This window comes from Spinacia oleracea, chromosome 2, assembly GCF_020520425.1.
Source record: "Spinacia oleracea cultivar Varoflay chromosome 2, BTI_SOV_V1, whole genome shotgun sequence".
NCBI lineage: Eukaryota > Viridiplantae > Streptophyta > Magnoliopsida > Caryophyllales > Amaranthaceae > Spinacia > Spinacia oleracea.
In genome coordinates, this window is record NC_079488.1 from 83,009,024 (window position 1) to 83,016,375 (window position 7,352).

At 32.9% G+C, this 7,352-nt stretch overlaps 1 long non-coding RNA gene across 1 annotated transcript; it reads right to left on the minus strand.

Moving 5' to 3' along the window:
• Nucleotides 1–1,962: 1,962 nt before the first annotated feature.
• On the minus strand, nucleotides 1,963–2,767 carry LOC110805890 (uncharacterized). The gene is made up of 2 exons (XR_002538141.2): nucleotides 2,530–2,767; nucleotides 1,963–2,439 (listed from the first exon to the last, which is right to left on the minus strand). It is a non-coding gene; the product is annotated as an uncharacterized lncRNA (long non-coding RNA).
• Nucleotides 2,768–7,352: the final 4,585 nt, after the last annotated feature.

Sequence of the window (7,352 nt, forward strand, 5' to 3'; positions counted from 1 at the left end):
TTCTCAATTATAATTTTAGTTATATTTTTTTTGTATTTAGTTAAGAAATAAATAGTTTTAGTTATTTATTATTTTCAATTAGTTTTGAGATTGAAATCGGTTAGTTAATCAATAAAACCAATTAGTTAAGGAATAGATTCAATTAGTTAAGCAATAAAACTAATTCGTAAAACATTGAAACTAAACTAATTACCAATTAGTTAATCAATCGAACTAATTAGTTAAGCATTTGAACCAATTAGTTAAGCAATAAAATCAATTATAATTAATTAGTTAATCAATCGAACTAATTAGTTAAGCATTTGAACCAATTAGTTAAGCAATGAAACCAATTAGTTAAGCACTCGAATTAATTAGTTAATCAATCGAACTAATTAGTTAAGTATTTGAACCAATTAGTTAGGCAATGAAACCAATTAGTTAAGAACTTGAATTAATTAGTTAAGCAATCGAACTAATTAGTTAAGCAATGATACCAATTAGTTAAGCAATGATACCAATTAGTTAAGCAATCGAACTAATTAGTGAAGCATTTGAACCAATTAGTTAAGCATTTGAACCAATTAGTTAAGCAATGAAACCAATTAGTTAAGCACTTGAATTAATTAGTTAAGCAATCGAACTAATTAGTTAATCAATGAAACCAATTAGTAAAGCAATCGAACTAATTAGTTAAGCATTTGAACCAATTAGTTAAGCAGTGAAACCAATTAGTTAAGCATTGGAATTAATTAGTTAATCAATCGAACTAATTAGTTAAGCATTTGAACCAATTAGTTAAGCAATGAAACCAATTAGTTAAGCACTGGAATTAATTAGTTAATCAATTGAACTAATAAGTTAAGCATTTGAACCAATTAGTTAAGCAATGAAACCAATTAGTTAAACACTTGAATTAATTAGTTAAGCAATCGAACTAATTAGTTAAGCAATGAAACCAATTAGTTAAGCAATCGAACTAATTAGTTAAGCATTTGAACCAATTAGTTAAGCATTTGAACCAATTAGTTAAGCAATGAAACCAATTAGTTAAGCACTGGAATTAATTAGTTAATTAATCGAACTAATAGTTAAGCATTTGAACCAATTAGTTAAGCAATGAATACAATTAGTTAAACACTTGAATTAATTAGTTAAGCAATCGAACTAATTAGTTACGCAATGATACCAATTAGTTAATCAATCGAACTAGTTAGTTAAGCAATGAAACCAATTAGTTAAACACTTGAATTAATTAGTTAAGCAATCGAACTAATTAGTTAAGCAATGATACCAATTAGTTAATCAATCGAACTAATTAGTTAAGCATTTGAACCAATTAGTTAAGCACTAGAATTAATTAGTTAATCAATTGAACTAATTAGTTAAGCAATGAAACCAATTAGTTAAACACTTGAACTAATTAGTTAAGCAATCGAAATAATTAGTTAAGCCATGAAACCAATTAGTTAAGCAATCGAACTAATTAGTTAAGCATTTGAACCAATTATTTAAGCATTTGAACCAATTAGTTAATCAATCGAACTAATAGTCAAGCATTTGAACCAATTAGTTAAGCAATGAAACCAATTAGTTAAACACTTGAATTAATTAGTTAAACAATCGAACTAATTAGTAAAGCAATGAAACCAATTAGTTAAGCAATCGAACTAATTAGTTAAGCATTTAAACCAATTAGTTAAGCATTTGAACCAATTAGTTAAGCATTTAAACCAATTAGTTAAGCAACATAACCAATTAGTTAAACAACATAACCAATTAGTTAAACAACAGATCCAATTAGTTAACCAATGAATCTAATTAGTTAAGCACTAAAACTAATTAATTAAGTAAATAAACCAAATAGTTAAGCAATGGATTTTAGAAAATTTAGTTATGATTTTCTTAGGTTTAGTTAAGAATAAATTTGATTTAGTTAAGAATAAATTTGATTTAGTATAACTAATTCAAATGACTTAAGTGTAAAAAAATATAAATAAAGCGTTTCATTTCGTAACTAAATATAACAAAACTATAACTAAAACAATATAATTGATAACTAATCGAATTGATAAGTAAATCGAAATTAAAACACCAACCAGAGAAAAGAAATTGGGGCTTTGCCCTCTTTATCAACAAAAAAAGCAGGTAAAAGAAAAAATTACAAAGCTAAAAACAAAATCACAGCAAGCTAACACCATGGCGCGGCCTCAACAATTCCACCACAGCAAGCTAACACCACCCCGTACTGAAGAAGCAGCAGCGCTGCTACCATAACTGTTGTCGTGAACCAGCCACAACCGCGCATCTTTGCGAGGAGGCCATTAACAACAGCATCGACCACCAGCGCAACTTTGTGAGGATGCGAACCGCCGCCTCTGCTCCCCACGTCTCTCCTCCGTCCTTCGACACTCAGCCGCCACCGCCGTTGATTCTTCCGTCGATATCACCGACTGAAATCTAAAAACAAAACCGAAAACCTAAAAACAAAATCAAATCCACATCAACTGAAATCTAAAAATAAAATCGAAAACCTAAAAACCTAAAAACCTCAAGGCAGCTAGGAGGGACAACGAGGAACTGCAAGGAGGAGCTCCTCGGAAATTTCCGACATGGTAATGGTCGTCTCCGGCGAGAGAGAAGAGTGAGGAGAGGAGAGAGAGGATCGCATCAGCAGGAGAGAGGGGAGGAGATGAGCGACGAGAGGGGAGAGCGCGCAGAAACGAGCAGGAGAGAAATTAGAAGGGTTTTATTATGCGCGTGAGCAAAGGGGCCGTCTGACAGGCGTGTGGCTGTCAGGCGGTCTGACACACAACTTGCTGTACCTTGTGTTATTATTATTAAAGATAGACTAACCTTAGAAGTCTATTCATCAATATTATTTAAATTAATAATATTATAGAAATAAAATCAAATTGTAATAATATTGATTCATCTTTCCTCCAATAATATATTATGCAGTTACATTTACGGATTTTTCATGAAATACCCCCGAATTATGGCGTAATTCACCAAATGCCCCTCGACTTTCAGAAATTCACCAAATGCCCCTCACAAATGACTTAATACCCAAAATACCCTTACTAATGACGCGCCGTTAGTCCTCCGTTAGCCTAATTTTTAAATTCACCAAATACCCCTATTTTATTACTTATTTCATATAATACCCCTATTCTGAAACTCAATTCACCAAATACACATAACTTAAAATTACCCATTTTGATGCTCAGCGGCTAGTTTTATGTTTGAAAATTAGCCGTTGCTTATTGTTTGCTTATAAAAACCCCTTTTCTGACTATTTATTGTAGTTTTTCTATTGTTTTGTTAATTTCATATCATTTTTGTCATGAGTTTTCTTTCAAAATCATCATCCACACCCATGAATCCACATATGTAAGAGTCCCAAACAATTTCTAATATTATGGGAGGAAATTTCCATCCGAGGCTCCGATACAACACTCAGTAAGTTTCAATTATGATCCAATAAGTTCAGGCCTCATCCAGTAAAGACAATGCACTTTAGCTGAGCAAAAGGCCAAAAAACCCCATTTTCAAAGGGATCTTATGTAAGTGAAGCTGAAGTAATTCAATCTAAAGCTAACACCTTAATTTTCTTATTGTCCGAATGGTAAAGAAACTAAGAAATCAAGTTCAATAACACATACATTTTTATCACAACCTCGATTTCAACTTGGATTCATGATGTGAAAATCTTGAGTTTGGAGGCAAATCTTTGTGCCAAGATTCATGTTTTTTCACTGGTTCATGAGCTTTGGAACATACCTTAGTTTCATTTTTTTTCTTGTTCCCTCAAATCCAAAAATAGACATTTGTCCATAAATCTGACCATGTCAATAGGACCTAGCTCAAAAGAAAAGTGGGAAAACCTTTATGCCTCGACTTTAAGGTTGAGAGAAAGTTAGGAGATTGAAGAAAGATGTTTAGAGGCAGTAGAGACAGGAGACAAAAGGGAGTTAACGTTAAATATGTGGCATGGAAGCAATAGAAGCCAAGGTAGCTGGAACATATGCGTTAGAATAAAATTAATAAGAGCTTTATTTTTAATCTGTTTGCATATGTTAAAGATATTTCCCATATTGAAAAAGGAATACCTTCCGATTGCGTGGTAAATATAATTAATTGGTCACATAAAGAATAAGGTACAAAAGAAGTAGCTATTTTCTTGAAGAGTTGCGACGTTTTGAGGTGTTTTTAGGAGTGTTTTCTGTTTTAGTGTTGTACCGGAGCTTCAGATTGAGTGTTGTATCAGATATTCGGATGTCAAAGTTTCTCCCATGATAACAAAATTTATTTGGGACTCTTACATATGTGGACTCATTGGGTGTGGATGATGATTTTGAAAGAAAACTCATGACAAAAATGATATGAAATTAACAAAATAATAGGAAAACTACAATAAACAGTCAGAAAAAGAGTATTTATAAGCAAACAATAAGCAACGGCTAATTTTCAAACACAAAAACTAGCCGTTGAGCATCAAAATGAGTAATTTTAAGTTATTGGTATTTGGTGAATTAAGTTTCTGAATAAGGGTATTTGGTGAAATAAGTATTAAAATAGGGGTATTTGGTGAATTTGAAAATTAGGTTAACGGAGGACTAACGGCGCATCATTAGTAAGGGTATTTTGGGTATTAAGTCATTTGTGAGGGGCATTTGGTGAATTACTGAAAGTCGAGGGGCATTTGGTGAATTACGCCAAAATTCGGGGGTATTTCATGAAAAATCCGTTACATTTATGGTAATTGAATTATATTTTTATTTTATTGTATCTTATTTTCCTAAAAAAAGAGTAATGTAATTTATTTATTTCAAAAGCCAAAAAAAAATGTTTTGGCGGAAAAAACTGCACCAGGAAGTGACACGTGTTATTCTTGGTGTCTATTTTAGTATAATGTAATAGATCGTCTTTTTTCACAAAAAGAGTAATTACTTAAAAGGTGTTGGAAAATTTACCAAATACAACCTTGTTAATCATAACCTCAAACTTTCAAATTTGTAAATTGCTACCTTAAACTTACCTCTCCACTTTAAATTATAATCTCGGGTCATTTTCAGGCAAAATCAATCAAAATATGATGTCATTTATCTTATTAAACACAATAACATAATTTCCTAAAAGAATAAAAAAACGAATAATTTCTTATTAATTTGTTTTTGTTTTTTTAGGAATTATTTAAATTTTGTATAGATTTTTTTGGAACTTTTTTTTTTGGATTATTATATTAAGGGCATCATATTTCGATAATTTTTGACGGAAAATGACTCGGGTGGTAAGGTATACAGTTTAAGGTTGTAATTAACAAATCTGAAAGTTTAAGGTTGTAATTCGTAAAGGGAAAACTTTGGGTTGTAAAATTTCCATAGGTGTTATCTCACAAATTTTCTGCTGTATAAAGTATTTTTCACAAATCTGCATTGAATGTAATACTTGCAATATTATGGGAATAGTTGTAGTACTTACCCTTACAATCCTCTTTGGAACAATACTCTTTCCATCAATTTTGTTAGTTGTCATGAACTAAGGGATCGTATTCCTATCTTCAACGCGTCGACTCTTCTAATGGAGGTCTTAGAGCAGGTTTTTGATGGCAAGGGTCATAGTATATGTTTAAGGATGTGACCATCTTAATAAAATACACCTAAAATTATGCGAAGAAGTTGTTTCGTGTGTACTTTCAGAGTTTCAGGGTTACATATATATTGTGTTTGACTTAAGATTCTGAATTTGTTCTGCTGCTGTCCTGGAAATAGAGTCTTATGTGAATGATAAATTTTGCTATGATGGTTAAAGAGGAAGATAACATAAGAGTTGGTTGAGTTGTTATTTTATTCAAGTTTCCTTAGACTTATTATATTTTGTTGTATGAAGCGTAGGAGACATTAAATTGGCTGAGGAGTACGTAACATGGTTTAATCTGGTAATGTTTGCCAGTGACTTTGATGTTCAAACAAGTGTGCTTGCTGGAGGAGGGATTCCAATTATCGACTGTAATGTTCAATTTGATAATTTGTTAAGTTACAGGCTTACAGCGCACTCTTCATGCTGAAGATGCACGAGATTGGCATGTCAAATTAATGTGATTTTGAAGAATCCATGTATATCCATGATATTTGGAATACTGAAACTTTTGCCGAGAAAACAGTGGCCTTAAGCTTGTAAGAGCTGTGGCTCCATGGTTTGGATTTTGGAGGAGATATCTTGCTGGTGGTAGAAGAAACTTTTGCAAAGTTAAGCCTCATGTCCAGATCATCTTAGTGAGCTTGCTGATGATGTTTTTACTTGTATTCTCTCCGTTTTGTCGGTGCACAATGTTGCAATAATATTTGCATTATCAAAAATCTTGCTTAAGGTGTGCTTGCTTAGCCTTTCCTTATACCTAGTTTTGACCAAGATGGGTATGGTAAGTTTAGCTAGGGTCATCGCAGATGTTGTGTAGGGCGAAGAATGTGGATCAGGTTTTACCTGGACTGGTATGTAATATACGGAGTAATGTCTAGAAAGTCTATCCAGGGTTATCCCACATGTTGAGCACCATGTAAACAAGCATACGTAAAAAATTTGGATCAGAAAGTCGTATCCTTTTGCCTTTCATGTCGCCTTGAATCCCTTATGCCAAACATGTTGGTGATGTTGATAGCTAGATCACCTTTGCTGCTGCAAATAAGGGTCTGCAGAGTCTTAGCCTTCAATTTATGTGTGGATGAGTGAAGATGTGGCCGTATATTAAACATGATGATTGATGACCACTTTTCCTCTTCTTCTTCTTCTTCTTCTTCTTCTTCCAATTCTTGTATTAAAAGGATTTGCATCTTGGCTCTCGCATTCTGAAGCTTGAGAATGATTAGTCTTCCTAATAATAGGTTGCAACTTGCAAGGACTAGAACTATCTGTAGACCTTCTCCAATGCATCAGCTTTGAAGTGCTCGATCTTAGGCGTGTCTCTTTTTTTCTTTTGCAATTTCTTTCTGAGATGTTTCCAATCTAGAAACTGTGTATTTGTTTCTCTTTTTTTCTTTTGCAATTTCTTTCTGAGATGTTTCCAATCTAGAAAGTGTGTATTTGTTTCTGTAGGAATGTACCGATATGTTGAACAGAACATATTTTGAATAACCTTGCAGCTAATGCCTCTAACCTCGAGTATCTGTTCCTTCGAGGAGAGTAGTCTCTGGTGTGTGGGAAGCTAGAAAGTACGTTTGTCTTGTGGTATTGGCCAACATGTTAAGACTCCTTATTTACAAGACTCTTCTTTTCTGATGCATAAACTACCTTGTTGGTTGTTGGCAGAGCAGAGTCGATTCTGAAGTCAGAAAATTAACAAAACTGGACAATTCTGATTAACAAGATTCGCG